The 15,561-nt window shown below is 39.7% G+C and overlaps 1 protein-coding gene and 1 pseudogene across 16 annotated transcripts in view; both read left to right on the top strand.

Annotated features, from left to right (window-relative positions):
- Window positions 1–15,561, top strand: part of TRPM3 (transient receptor potential cation channel subfamily M member 3) — a 656,939-nt gene that overhangs the window by 355,397 nt on the left and 285,981 nt on the right. The window lies entirely within an intron of this gene.
- Window positions 13,868–14,974, top strand: LOC107538082 (phosphorylated adapter RNA export protein pseudogene; annotated as a pseudogene).

Below are 15,561 nucleotides of genomic sequence, written 5' to 3'. Positions count from 1 at the left end.
AGTGCTGGACGGGGTGGCAGGAGCTGAGGCAGGACAGAGAAATGGGACAACCTCGGTCTTTATAAGGACTTTGGCTTTTATTCTGAGTGCAGCGGTGGTGACCTATTAAAGCACTTGGGAAGAGGACTGCCATGATCTGACTTGCATTTTAAACTGATTGCTCTGGTTGCCTTGCTGAGAGTAGCCTTTAAAGAGGCCAAAGGCAGAAGGAGGGAAACCTCACAGGAAGCTGTTGCCATAATCTGCACACGAGATGGTAGCTTGGGCCAGGAAGGCGGCGGACAGGTGGGGAGCAGAGATCCCATCCTAGATATGTTGGGAAGGTAGAGACAAGCAGGACTTCCTCACAGACTGTATGTGAGCTGTTAGAGAAAAAGTCAGGGACCCACTTCAAGGTACGTGGCCCAGGGACTTGGAGAAACTGGAGTGACCATCAATGGATCTGGGAAAGGCTGGGGGAGCGGGTTTATGGAGGGGAGGCTAAGAGTTCACAGCAGTGTGAGATGTGAGAGAAAGCTTCTGACAAAAGGCAGCCAAAACTGAAGTTTAATAATCTTTAAACATCAAAAGAGTAATAAAATGCTTCAGCACAGGTTAGCTTCCCTAATTTCAACAATCCAGTTAAATATAAAAGAGACCTGGAACAATTCTTTAGACAAAAAGCTATGATTTTACTAGTTGTTACATGTTTCATAGAGATTCCTTAAAATGCAGTAGGATGACTGAAGTTAAAATTAGAAAGCTAACAATCTTTATACAGTATTCCCCTGACCTGCAATTTCACTATCTGAGATTTCAGTTACCTGCAATCAACCATGGCCTGAAAATATTAAATGGAAAATTCCAGAAGCAAACCATTCTTAAGTTTTAAGTTGTGCACCATTCCGAGTAGCATGATGAAATCTCACGGGTCCTGCTCTGTCCTGCCCAGATCATGTGTGAATCACCCCTTTTTCCTGTGTCTCCACACTCTGTACCTTTCCTGCCCGTCGGTCATTTAGTAGCTGCCGTCTTGGTTACCAGAGGACCGTGGCATAAGCAGTGCTTGTGTTCAAGTCACCGTTATTTTTCTTAATAATGCCTCAGTCACCCCACTTCATCGCGTCACGCAGGCATTTTATCATCTTACATCAGCACAAGGAGAAAGGTGGCAACTGTACATTCATAGAACTTCATTACAGCATATTTTTATATTCTACTTTGTTATTAGCTATTGTTGTTCATCTCTTAGTGTGCCTAATTTTTCAATTAAACTTTATTATAGGTATGTATGTACAGGAAAGAACAAGGTATCTGTAGGGTTTGGTATCTCCTTGAATAGGGGGGAGGACTGCATTCATCTTTATATCCATCATGAGTAGATAGTTGGTAAAGAATAAATGGAATTATCACCATCCCCACACTCATCTCCCCAAGTCTGTTGGTATCAATGAGCAAAGGGATGGCAAATGGAGAGGCATAACAGGAGATACGGAGAACCAATCAGAAAGTGTGGGCTTGAAATGCTGAATCATTAGGCCCAACGGGGACTTGTATATTGACCTATCACTGGCTTCAAAAAACAGTGCATAACCTAGCCTTAGAAGTCGTCGTGTTAGTCTGTGGAAATTCTTTTCTGCTCTAGAAAAGATGACTTATCTCAAGATATTTGCCAGGAAAATAACACTGGATCTCCTGATTTTTTTCTTCCTTCCCTGGGGAAAAAGAATCTCATTTTATCTTGTTTTTCTCTGGCTTTTGTGGAAATGGTATGAGTGTGGCATTTTGGAACAATTGTGTTCATTTCCCTGGGATATGGGTGGCGTCCAATCCTTGATGTTTTGCGTTGAAGACACTGGCAGGGCACCCAGTGAGCTTGTAGCCACGTGACACACTTCCTCACATAAAACAGAACCTTCTGCAACAAAATAAATGTATTTGCATTCATGCCATTTATGTTTCATGAAGTTGTTTAAATTATGCTGATGGCAAATTAACACTAAGCTAAATGCCTTACCCCATGACGGGAACTACAGTGTTTCCTTGCGGAGGCAGTGTTTCAGAAATTTATATTGCAAACAAGGCAATGGAAATAACTTGAATGCTGATGTCTCAGAAGCAGTGAAAGCATCTCTATTATAGATGCACTAAATAAATAAGATTGTTGCTGGGAAAAGAGGGAGAACGCACATTTTGAAAAGGAAGAAACCCATAAAGGGCTTTTCTGAGCAATGTCAACTGACTAGAAAAGAGGAAAATATACTATACTGCAGATAGTAGGGTAGATATGGGGCTGGTTTTTCTTAGACTCAGTGGGCTGAATTGCATTTGCTTACATCACTAGACATAAATATCTAAGCACACAGTGGCCCTGAAAAGCATCCAAGACACTTCATTTCACATGTCACATTAGTCAAAGCTGCAGTACAGATGACAGTGGCTGACACCCCCATCCCTTTCCCCAACACACAGGTAGACATGTTTTAGATTCTTTGTATTTACATATATTTCTATTTTTGATATTTAAGTATTTTTCATACTTAAAATAATACCATGCCATTCTCCTCTTTTTCTTCTTAAAAAAATGCTTAAATTTCAAAAGGAATTACATTATGGTGATTCAAAATGAGAAAGTCACAACTCAGGATTGTCAGAGATTTGCTTACTGTCCATCAATGACAGCAACTGGGATCCTGCATTCTCAGGCAAGGAATTTTTATTATTAATAATTGTTATTTACAAAGTACTCACTAGATACAGGTATAGTGGCACATTATCTCATTTAATCCTCACAATAATTCAGTGAGGTAGAGACTATTATTTTGCACACTTTTACAGAAGAGGAAATTGAAGCACAGGAAGGTTAAGTAACTTACCCTAGGCCACACAGCTCCTAAGGTGAGGGAGGAGCCAGATATTAAATGCAGGCAGTCAGGTTCTCAGATTCCACCCCCTTAGTCGCTGCACAGACTGCCTTTTTAAACACACAAGCACTTTCAGAGAAATGAGCTTCTTTAGATGTTCTCCTATGCAGCATACATAAGGATCCCCAGGAACCTTCTGAGTCAGTAGGGCTGGGCTGGGGCCCAGAAATCTTCCTTGAAATTGAGGTGCCTGCGGATGAGCCACACTTTGAGAATACCTCTGCTGTCTAGATAAGTGGTATCTGAGATGGGGCAGGATGCTTTTGAATCTTTTGACTTCAGCATATACTTTGGGCCTTCTGCCTGGTGGCCTGGAATCGTGAGAACTTTCAGCTGTGTGTGGATGCTGGCGAATCTAGTTAAGGAATCACTACTACGTCACCTCCTGGGCAGGGGAAGTGAAGCCTCCCTGTTCTAGGTTTTCTTTCACAATGGACAAACCCTTCACTTCCTAAGGTGGGCTCATGGGATGGTACTCAGGTCACCTTGCTCGTCCTTGACCAGCGTCTTACCTGGGTTGTCCTACATCAGGAGTACGTGTAGATCTGTGTTCTTCTTTCTCTAATTGTCCAGGGAATCTCAGCATAATAGCCTTCTTTCCACTGGGAGGAGACTAATTCTCACTAAATAATTGCACTGAAAGTGTGTGCTGCATACATTGAAATGAGATCCCCCGGATTCTGTCTTGGGCTGGGAATGAAGATTGAGCTTGGGGGGAGAGGGATGGGTAGAAGGGAAAGTAAAATATGCATCCTAGGCACTGTGCTTGATCATTTGAGGAAGTGGTCTTTGAGAAACCTGTTATCTATTCTTACAGGTGAGGATTCTAGGCTCAGAGAAGTTAGGTAACATGCCCAAGGTTGTACAGCTAAAAGATGACAGACTTGGAACTCAACTCTGGCCTGATTCCAAAGAGCGTTTTTTCCATGATGCCATGCTGACTACTGAGAGGAAGGCTGGCCGAGACAGGCAGGTAGCTAGCCAGAGTGAGCTCCTAGGTGATCCTAACACTACAAAATGCAGCATTTTTAACCACTGACTGTCCTTTAGCAAGTGAGGAGCTAGTAGAGGTCTCCCTGAAAGGTTCCCCAGGCCTAAGGGCTTACATGGTGTTTATCCACTGCAACTAATTAGAGAGCCTCCTTTAGCAATTGTGACTATTCAACGTTATTTAAGTGTGTATATAAACACTCAGTTTTTACTGATATGAATAAAATACAGTCTGGCTTAAGGCCCTGGGTATTATTATGTATGTATTCCAAGAGGCACATAGGAGTGCTCATAACATTGTAGATGTTCAAAAGGCATTTCCACTAGCTATTTCCAGGAATGGCTGTGGTGCAAATAACATGCTCTTTTTCTTTAAAAGAATCCTAAATGTATCTGTTATTTTTTACTCTTAAAGATACATTTTGAAATAGGGTGACATGGTACTGTAAAGTGGCTCTACTCTCAACCCCTTTGCTGAAGTTATCTTTAGCCTCCTAAAGAAACTGATGGACTTTCATTCCTGCTGAACTGTAATCGATTTTGAATTTTTGTCTTTATGTACATTTCTTTACCTTTTCTGAAATTCACATTTCCCCTCTGTTAAAAAAAAAACAAAACTAACTGAAAAATAACCTTTCTTATTTATATCTGGAAACTGTTGTATCAGTCAAAAAGTAACGCATGTGAAAATGCTTTGATAAGTTTATCATGCTGTTCAAAGAGAAGGAATTTGCTTCCAACCATGATAACTGGATTACTTTTCAGGATTAGCCTGCTGGCTTCTTTGGTTAGTAGGCAGTTAATAGCATTTGTAAATATTATTCTTCGTTACTGATGTAGTGCGTATAAATATATACTTCACTTCGAGGCATTTTGTGAGCAGTAACTCATTTAAATTATCAGGAATATTGTCCTTTTAGGCAGCAAACTGCTTTATAAAATTATCTGTCCATCCCTGAGGAATTTTATCATGTCTTTGTACATGACCACTTTTATCCTGTGCAGCTTATAGAACTTTATTTAAAAACTGTATTCAGTGAAATCTCTGTTACAATTAGTAGCTCTTTACCAATGACTAGTCTGAAGTTTTTATTTCTTTCTAATGGGAGAGAGTTCTCACAAAGTGGTTTACTGGAAATGTTTTATAACCAGATGAATGATGTTTAATAACCAGGTTATGGGAGGGGGTAAAGACCCTAATTTGTAGCATTTGCCAATTCCTGTGGGATACTCTCATCATAGCTGAGTTGATGCCAAGAATGTGATATCACAATGTGGAACTGGGAAGAGATGTTAACAATGAGCTCCTATGAGCAAAACCTTTTTTTTATTTCTCGCCTTAAAGATGCTATAATTCGAGATTAGTGAGAACAGTCTAGATACCTAGATAAGCTCAGAAAAAAATAAGTGTCTAATGAAGTGAAGGATATTAGTTGCTTGATAGTTTCCACTTTTCTATGTAGGTATAGTTGACAAGGTTTCAAATCTCATATAAATACAAACCAATCACTTCTACTGGAAATTAAATGCATTCACAAGTGAATGAGACCTTCTTGTATTTAGGCTAAATCAGCTAAAGTAAGCAGGGTACACAGAGACCTTGTCAATATGGAAAGAAAACTGAGAAAAAGAGGTCTGTGCTTGTATTAACCACCCACAACCCATCAGTGCTGTGATAAACTCAGCCCTTTGAATTAAGAAATGATTGTACCTAGTAAGAAGTAAAGAGGATTAGGCTGTCATTTAGTAGACTCAAATTCCAGGGTTGCTTTCTACCTAGGTCACTTAAATCTTATTTAGGCCCCCGTTATTTGATGCTTCTATCAGAAATAATAATTATTATTGAAAGCTTAAATGCCAAGGTGCTTTAAAAGCCAAAGGCATTATACAAATATCATATATAAATAATGAAGTGTTAAGAGTATAGTTATATCTTATACAAGATATAATATAAAATTACAGAGAGAGATATGGGATACACACACACACACACACACACACTATATATATGTATGACACTAGCTTGGTTTCTGTGGAGTTCAAATGACACCATGTGAATCAGTGTTTTTCACAGTACATTGTAGGAACTTTGTCATATCCCAAGAGAAGTTTTATTCTAAAATAAATTTGAAAAATGCTGAATATATTCCTCTCTTAGAGGTCCTCAATGCTCATTTGTATCATGATGATGCTGAGAAGTATTTGGGGCTAAAAAGAAATGATAGGACCTTGTTTAATTGGGGTGTTTCCAAATATTTTGACCACAGAACCTCTTTATTTAGAGCTTATCTGTTAACCCCCGAAGCTTCCCACAGTGTGCATTTTGAGAAATGCTAATCCCCATGAAAGCCCTTGGTATACTTGCACAAAGTGGCATGATCACTCGCATTTGTACAATCATAGTGTAAGTTCACAAAGTAAGCACAGAGTTTCTCTGGATCAAGAAGTGTGTCTAAGTTGAACTTATTCTACCCAAGGGCTTTGCCTACTTGTGTATTTTTTTTAAATAAAAAGCATTTTTTTGAGTTTTGTCTTACCATCCAAGTTCAACCTACTCAAATCCGGGTCAAGGTTTCTCTCACAAAATCTCCCCCCTCCTCAGTGCCCTCTTGCCCACAGGGATCCCTCTGTTCTCTGACCTGTCTCGTACTGACTGTCCCCGAGGAACTGGGGCTTTTGGAGTCGTCTCTAAGAAACTGGAATTATGCAGAATTAAAATGTCCCACACTTGATGGAGTTGAATGGGATTGGAGTAAAATTTGTGAGAAAACCACAGTTTTAAAAGAAAAGGCAGCATTTTCTCATTGAAGCTTCAGGAGAAACTGCTTTATTTATTTATTTATTTTGCCTTTATTTTTCTTCTTCCTTCTTTTTTTCTTTGTGATCCAATCCCAAGTTCACAATTACAAAAATTTTATTTACCCAAAACAGATACTAAGTTTGAGCCTTCTAAACTGGGACATTTAAATTTCTCATATATATATATATTTTTAAATACAACTGCAAAAAAAAAAAAAAATGACTCTCCCTGTGTGAGTCTTGATAGTTTTTAGCTTTTAACTTTAAATCTATATTGAAATGTTTCTATTCAAAATCACTTTTAAAAAAAAAGTGATAAAATGCAACATTTGTAACTGAAACTCAGCACATTATTTATTCCCAGAGGGCCCTTATTGAAGTAAATTTTCGTATGATTTTTACTCAATTTAAAATGTCATAAATATACTCAGTGATTCTCTTGCAAGTGAGACACCCTTTGGTCTGTGATTAAAGCACCAATGGGAATGTTGTATGTTCTAAAGGAAACCTCCCATAAGCCACTTCTGTGAATTTCAAAAAAATAAATAAAGGACTGCTTGAGAGTGTGACACTGTAGCTGTCCTTGGAGAAGCTGGGGTGAGATAGCAGAGGATGAGCGAGTTAGACTGGAGTAGTGAGATCAGCAACAGCGGGGTGTGGGCACAAAGAGATTGTGTCAGCTACTAGTTTATCAACTTAAAAACAACCACAAGCTTAACGTGGTGTTCAGTATATTATAGACAGAGAATTAAAATTAGGCAGAGATGTATAGGTCGATGCTAATTTCTGCTGCTTCATATAATAGGAAAGGGTCCAAAAAAGTTTGATCTTGAAATTTCTCATGATTTTCTAAAACAGAACTAGACACCTAAGCAGAATCCTTGTAACACAAAAAGTGATTTATTTGAAACCCCAAGGTTAATTACAGGATCATTACTCAAATCCCAATTGTGATTTATAAAAAGTAGTCAAGGACAGGAATTACACCTGTGGCTCTGATTGAAAATTATTTATAATAGTTCACATCAGTTCAGAATATAACTAGAAATTTGTCTATGAGCCTTTTACCCAGAATATTTCTAGCCTGTGCACAGGGCCTGGAATTTAGTAAGTGCCTAGTAAATGCTTGCTGTGCCACCCAGACGAGGCATGTGGGCAAACAGAACAGAATGAGGAAACGCAAGGAAAGAACAGCAAGGAGGGTGAGACTGTGGCGTTGTGTAGCAACGCACCTCTGTCATATATGAAAATGCCTCATAGTTTTTAAACTCTTTAGTTCATTTCCTCTCTGTTAACTCCTTCATTAATTTAAGCATTCATTCACTAAAACCTCTTTGAGCCTATTCTCTGTTCCAGGTACCAGGTATACACTGTGCCATCCTAGGATTTATGGTTTAGTAGAAGAGACAGACAAAAAACACACAAGAATATATACACACACATATATAATTAGAATTAGAATCAATAATAAAAATAAAAATAATGATGGCAAATACTCAGGAAGGATATACTACTTCACAGTGGCAGCTCTAGGTGAACAGAAATTACACCCTTCTTTGAGAAATCGCTGTATTAAACTGACTGGTATTTACTGATTTGCCAATAAAGCACTATGGCATTTAAAACTGAGGTTAGAAACCTCTTAACCCAAAGAAGACACCACCAGAGAAAGCATATTATGCAAAGAAAGAAGTGTGAAGGTAACAGGACCTTAAATGTCATAATTGTCCTTCATTAGCTAAAAAACAGCGGCAAAAGACTCTTGCTTTAAAACGTTTCTTTCTGGGCCATAGCGTGACCTATTATTAATGCAGAAGACTTTTTTTCATTCACTCTGTTTAAAGGCAGCAGCAGAGCTCGGGGAAGACTGTAGATTTTAGAGCCCAGTCTGAGAAACAAGTGTGTGAATTCATACTCTCTTCCACACATTTTCACTTTAAGTTGGAAAACTCATTTAACCCTTCAGAGCCTCATTTTTGTAAACATTTTAGTTGAAACACAAAAACATGCCCAAAATACCAGTGTATAACCCAATGAATTATCACCAAAAGAAACCTGGGTCGCCACCACCCAAATCAAGACACGGACCACGGCCAGCCCACCAGAACCCCCTCTTGGGCCCCCTCCAATCACTTCCCTTCCAGAGTAAGCCCTCTCTTGACTTCTTACACTACAGTTTAGTGCCATGCCCTCTTTATACACATGGAATCAAATCATACGCATTGTTTGGTGTCTGGTTGTTTCACTGAGACACATTTCTTTATCTGTAAAGTGGGGGAAACAATGCCCACCGTCCACTGTGGTTGTGACCATGATGCTGGAGCTGTGTAACATGTAAGGTGCATGAGGTCCAGCCAGCTGCCAGAAAAGGTGTTTTATCCTACCTAGTTCCGAGTTCACAAGCCACGTGTACATATATGGAAACGCTGGTGGCAGCAAATGGAATGGATTTGGGAACATTTGATAGACCTGACTTTGCCTTGAGGTAATGCTTTAAAAATGGCCAATAATCCTGGCATTTAGATCTTCCCTTCTCTATGCTGTTTTCTCCTATGGAAGTTCCTCCTTCATTCATTTCCAAGCAGGCTCCATTGGTTTGTGCCCCAGAAGGCTTTAGAGGTGACCCAAGCAGGTTTTCACAGATAATAATTACAACTAATCATTCCTGAGGATTCATCCTGTGGCAGGCACTCTACTTATCACTTCACATGCATTATCTCATTGACTTGTCACCACAACTGAATGAGGAAGGTATCATAGTATCCCCATTGTAGAGATGAGGCCAGAAAGACTTGAAAGTTTACCCAACCAATAAGAGATGGTGTTAGGATTTTATCCTGGGCCATTCATCTCCAGAACAACAGATCCTGGATTTTTAACTGCTGATGGGCAGGGCCCTGATACAAGCAGATCCTGTAATTGTTTACTACAATTCTTTAGTAAAGGTTATCACTTATAGATTTCAACTTATCATTGGAGAGGTTCTTGACTTTAAAAAAATAATGGGAAGGTCTATTAACACTCTCCCTTGTAAACTTACTAGTATCTATCCTTCAACAGAGCTTGGAGGACACAGGCCACATAAACACGTCATTAAAAGCCCTAAAATTTAAAACCTAAATCCATTTTGTTGGGTTACACCTGCACTAGAGCAGGTCATGTTAGCTGGGAAAATGCCTTGGGGAGCTTTAATGCCCTCTCTAGTTCTACTGTCATTTTCTCCTTTTTAATCTTTTTAATATTTCTAACTATTATTTTCCATTATTGACCAAGTAATCAGTCATTCTATGATGCTCCTTCAGAAATCTAGAGAGCCTCTGTGTAAACCCACTGCCAAGTTTAATCCTAGGAAGTTGCTGGTAAAAGGAGCTATTTGGATTATTACATATAATAAATCCTCTTACAGCATTATTTAGTATTTCTCAGTTTACAAAAACCAAACTAACAGATACTTATTTAGTGCTTTTTCCATGTGCTATACCAAGCTAGGGACTGTGGATAAGACAAGAAAACAATATGACATAAGCCCTATCCTCAGAGTATGTGAGATTTAGTCGGGGAGGACAACCAAAATGTAACCACAGAAAGTTAAATATTAGTTCAAAGTAGTAGAAATGTCATAACACTGCCTGCAAGTAAGACATCTAAGGTGGTCTCAGAGTAATTTCTAAAGCTGTCCAGAGAAAGCAGTAATCGCTTGGTCAGAAAAGAGGTGGGATTGAAGGTATTCCTGGGGAATGAGCAGGGTTTGCAAAATTGACTGTGAAACACCCTGGCAGAGAAAACATGGCCTTAACCAAGAATTCAAAAAGACGAGGAGACCTAGGTTAGAGGTGAGTGTGTTTGTTTCCTATGGCTACTGTAACAAACTACCACCAATTTAGTGGCTTAAGACAATACACTTTTATTACCTAATAGTTCTGTAGGTCAGAAGTCCAGAATGGGTCTTACCGGCTAAAATCAAGGAGTCAGTAGAGCTGCATTCATTTTGGAGGCTCGCAGGGAGAACCTTTCCTGGGGTTTCCAGCTTCTAGGGGCGCCTACATTCCTTGGCCCGTGGCCCCTCCCTTCATCTTGAGATTGCATCACTCCAATCTCTGCCTGTATTATCACCTCTCCTTCTCTGACTCTGACCCTCCTGCCTTCCTCTTATAAGGGCCATGTGATTACATTGGACCCCCTGGAATAATCACAGGTTATCTTCTCATCTCTAAGCTAACTTAATCACATCTGCAAGGCCCCTTTCACCAGGTGAGATAACACATTCACACGTTCTGGGGAATTAGGACCTGGCCATGTGTGGAGGCCATTATTCTGTTGACTACAATTCGACACCATGTTGAGGAAGTTTTTTTAGTGTGGACTTTGAAGTTTATACTGCACAACATGAAATTATTGACCATTTCAGACTGAGGAGTGACATGAGCAAAGCACAAAGTAAAAGGCAGAGCGAGATCAGAAAAGCATAGAGACAAGGCGACCAGTGCAGAGAGTGTTGAATCTATCACTGACGGTGCATGTGGGGGTGGAGGGGAGTGTGATGTTTGTCTTTCTATGTGTGTGTCTCTTGGGTGAGCGTTAGAGACCACCCACATGCCACCCACATTTGTACTTGTGAACGCTGTCTCAGCTTGTTCTAAGTGGTTATTTGCTTAGCCATGGGAAAGCAGCCACCTGAAGAGGCCCATGAGTTTCCTGCCTCCCAGTATTCCTGCTGGAGCAGGGGTAATATGGAAGTATTTTGGTTTCTACGGAATCAGCATCATTCTCTAAAATATGGGATATTTAGAGATCTGGGAACTACCTCTCCAGACAACCCTCCAGGTAGCCCAAAGATATTTCCATTCTTAAGGAGATTTTTTTAAAAAGTCTGTGAAGGGCAATTGTACAAGCTGCACTGATCTCCCAGAGAGACTGTTTCCATGGCTGGTGGCGACTGTCATGTGGTAGCAGCAAGGAGAAGTGATTTGATTAACGGGAAGCCTGAGTGGTGTGCAGAGCAGAGCTGATATGCTATTCATTAACTCTCCTCTCTGTCTTTTGCCCTTTCCATATTGTCCAGAATTTGAAATATCTTGTCTCACAGTGAGTTCTGATTCAGATACTACTTTATTGGAGTTATCTGTAACCATGGCTCCTAGTGGGTGTGAAATTGGGGAAGGGGAAGAAAAGCCCAAGGATCAAATGAGTTAGCAGACTTGCAACGTACCAAGGGATTTTTAGGGAATTCTCACTAATATACAGGCAAAGGCTGGAGTTGACTCTCTGGAAAAACAAATTCAGATAGTTCAGGAGCGAGGAAGCCCAAATGGTTTAGCAGCTCATTTCAGGGTCCTGTCATCCGTATAGTTGCTTATCTAGGGTAAAGCAATTACAATGGATCAGATAGCTGCCTCCTAAGACATGATGACATGGAATTTTTAGAACAAAAGTATGTGTTTTCTGCAATGGGAGAGAAAATTATAATGTTGACATTCAGACTGAGGAATTACAACACAATCTGAAGGGATGGGACGGGCGTTATGAAATAATGTTTCCTTGTTTCCAAGGCAGAATGGTGCAGCAGTTATTTTGGTGGTGTTTAACTATATGATGTTCAGTTGCAAAGACAGGTCCTCAGAAATAAGCCCAGAAATCTCCGAGGGAAAACATAAATATTCAACTGTGCTTTTAAAGACTTGCTATTTTCTTTCTTAATTCTGTTTACCTTTTAAACAACAACAAACAGAAGCCAGAAACTTGGCAGAAGGCTGCTTTTATAAGGAAAATGTATTCTTTGACTGCCAAATGAACATGCCTCTCTTTTTTACTTGGTTCTTTTTGCTTCTTTTTTCCTTTAAAAAGTAACACTTCCCATTTCATTCATTCAAGAACATCTTGCCCTCAGCTGTCAAGATTACTCAGACTTCGGAATGTGGGGCTCCCAAAGAGGACAAGTCAAGGGCTGTGATTATTATCATCATTATCATATTGTTATATTATTGCATTAAATTATAAGAAGCATCTATTAAGGCTCAGGGTATGGGGCATTAGAGATACACTATATGGAGAGAAACATATGCATAAACAAATAATGGCTACACAATATAATAAGGCATTTGTACTGAAAAATTACTGTGAGATTATTTTTATTATCAAAGTAAAGCCTCTAATGAATTTGTGCTTGTGTTTGCCACCTTTATAGAGTCCCTCACTCATAAAAAACCCTAACAGACTACAAAGCAGTAGCAGCCTACAATTTTTCAACCTGTTTCCCATGCCTGGGGCCCTGGAGTCACTAACATCAGGTAGTAGTCACAGCGATAATTGGGGAGAGATCCCAAGAGGAAGGTGACCTCAAGCCAGTGATCTCCTGCCACCTGATGTCCCTTCTGTACTTCGTCTGGAAGTCACAAGGCTCCGTGTCTAGTTCGGTGTCTCATGCATGCTGTTCCTGATTTTCTGGTTGTTAAACTCTCTTCCCTATGCACCCAGGAAATCTCTCTGGGGAAGTGAGTTCTAAAGGTGCAGCGCGATCTTTTTTACATAACATTCCTTTATGTTATGGCGAGAGCGCTAAAGAACTGGAGGGGGACTTTTACATTAAAGTCTGTTTCCTAAATGTAAAGTGCTCCACCTCTTCCAACTGATTATATTTATCTAAACACCACAGATGAGATGAAGTTTGGGGGAAACTGGAGAGAAGGTGAGCAGGTCAGCTGCTGGGTTTAAAGACTTTGGGCGGAGTGCTTGAATTATTGCAAGACTTAGAGAAACTGAAAGGAATGAGTATTTATTGACTAAATGTCAATCAGGCACTCTGCTAAATAATTTAAATACCTATTCCACTTGGCATACTCTTCAAAATCAAATGTGAGGTTCACAGCTGTGAAAAGTAAGGATTTGCAAGACATTACTCCAAAACATTGGTCCACAACCGCGGAGTGGCAGAGCTGGAGTTTGAATTCAGCCCTTTTGACCCCAGAGCCCTTTCCACCTCAACAATTAGAACACCTGGAGCATTCGGTGACACATAGCAGATGCTTCCTAAGTGCTAAGTGAGTCTAAACGGGTCGGGTCGTGAGCTCTGCTCTTAAGTTGACTTTGTCACTGCATTTATACACAAGTGTAGCTTAAAAGCATTTGCATTAAAAATAAAACTTCGATCCTGACCTGCCGCGCCATGCCTTGGGAACATGGCACAGAGGCCAGGTGACAAGGAAGATGGGCAGCTTTCCTACTCAGATTCGACATGAGATCGCAGCCAGTGACAGGCCGCTGCAGGTGCTGAAGAAAGCACCAGTGGGGACCTGTGCACCTGTATCACATTGTCAGCTGTTAAAGGTGTGGACTCAAGTGAAGAGAGTTTTTCTGATTCAGATGATGATAGCTCTCTTTGGAAACACAAAGGACAGAAATGATTTAAACCCCTCTCCCAAAACAGAGCCTTTTCAGTTTGGCCAGAGCAGCCAGAAACCACCTTTGGCTGGAGATAAGAAGGTTAACAACATGTGGGGTGTTGTGCTGCAGGAGCAGAATCAAAATGCAGTGGCCACTAACTTGGTATCTTGGAAATGGAAGGCACTCTTGACAAAAGCAGACAATCCGAGACCTACAATCAATTGCTTGCTAAGAAACATACAAAACAATTAGACAAAGAGCTAGAATATATGCGATATGGCAAGAAAAACGGGCTCAAAGGAAGAGGGAAATGGACAAGGTCATCTCAAGTGGAAACGACCTGACAAGGTTAGACTAGAGGACAGACTATAAATGAACTATAAAGGCCTGAATGAGATCGCAGAGGGCAATTCTCAGGAGAAAATGGCTGATGAAATTTCTTTCAAGTTGCAGGATCCAAAGAAAGGGCTGATAGCCCAGCAGTGATGTAATTGGAAACAAAAAGGCAATTGAACTTCTGATGGGAACTGCTGAAGTTGAACAAAATGGTGGCCTTTTTATAATGAATGGTAGTCAAGAAAAACACCAGGTGGAGTTGTTCCGAATCTCCTGAAACACATTCTAGTGTCAGTGAGGAACGAATTAAGGACATTGAAAATCAGAAGAAGTAGGAAAAAAAAAAAAAGCTGCTAGGAAGAGAACACAGTGTTGGGAGAAAGATGAAACAAGCTATTAAAAGTCTAAATTCTCAAGACAATGATACATCATGAGAAGCTATTGCAAGTGACACAAATGAGGTCCTGGCCTCTCTTGATGAATCACAGGAAGGACATGGAGAAACAAAGTTGGACTCAGAGGAGGCCATTAAGGTTCATCATCCCTATGATTTGGACATTTTTTAGTACATTTTGAAGAATAAACTTTTCTAAAATAACATTTTAGTAAAACTTTCTACTGAAAAAAATAAAACTTCAAAATTTAGAAGAATTGTTCATGTAAAAAGTAAATCATTAAAACTTTCATTCATTTAAATATGAAATGCATATCAATACATACACATACATCCATATCTTTAGTCAAAACTAAGTTTCTATAGATTTCCAATACCTGTATCTTTGCTTTAAGTGCTTACTAGAGCTAATCTATTTGCCTTGCTGACATAATGCAGTTTATATATCTTTCCTATTTAAAATTTACTACCCTTAAGTGGAAATGTTGAATTAATAGAAACCAGTGCTTTCTGGGGTTAAAAACGTGTGTTTCTCTTAGTAGAGTCTTAGCTATATTTATTTACATGATTTTAAAAAATGATTACTCCTGAGAGCTATCCAAATTCTCCAGTTATTCATATATGAAGTATAGCCTGTGGGCTGTTACTCTCAGCATTGCCCAGTTCCTGTCTTCATTCTGAAAAGCATATCTTTGAGGAAGCAAAGATTTGTGTTCTTCTGATTCTTAGTTGGGTGCCCTTCAAGTGACACTACCAAAT

Source organism: Miniopterus natalensis, chromosome 12 (assembly GCF_054644295.1).
Source record: "Miniopterus natalensis isolate mMinNat1 chromosome 12, mMinNat1.hap1, whole genome shotgun sequence".
Lineage (NCBI taxonomy): Eukaryota > Metazoa > Chordata > Mammalia > Chiroptera > Miniopteridae > Miniopterus > Miniopterus natalensis.
This window is presented reverse-complemented; position numbering and strand designations above follow the sequence as displayed.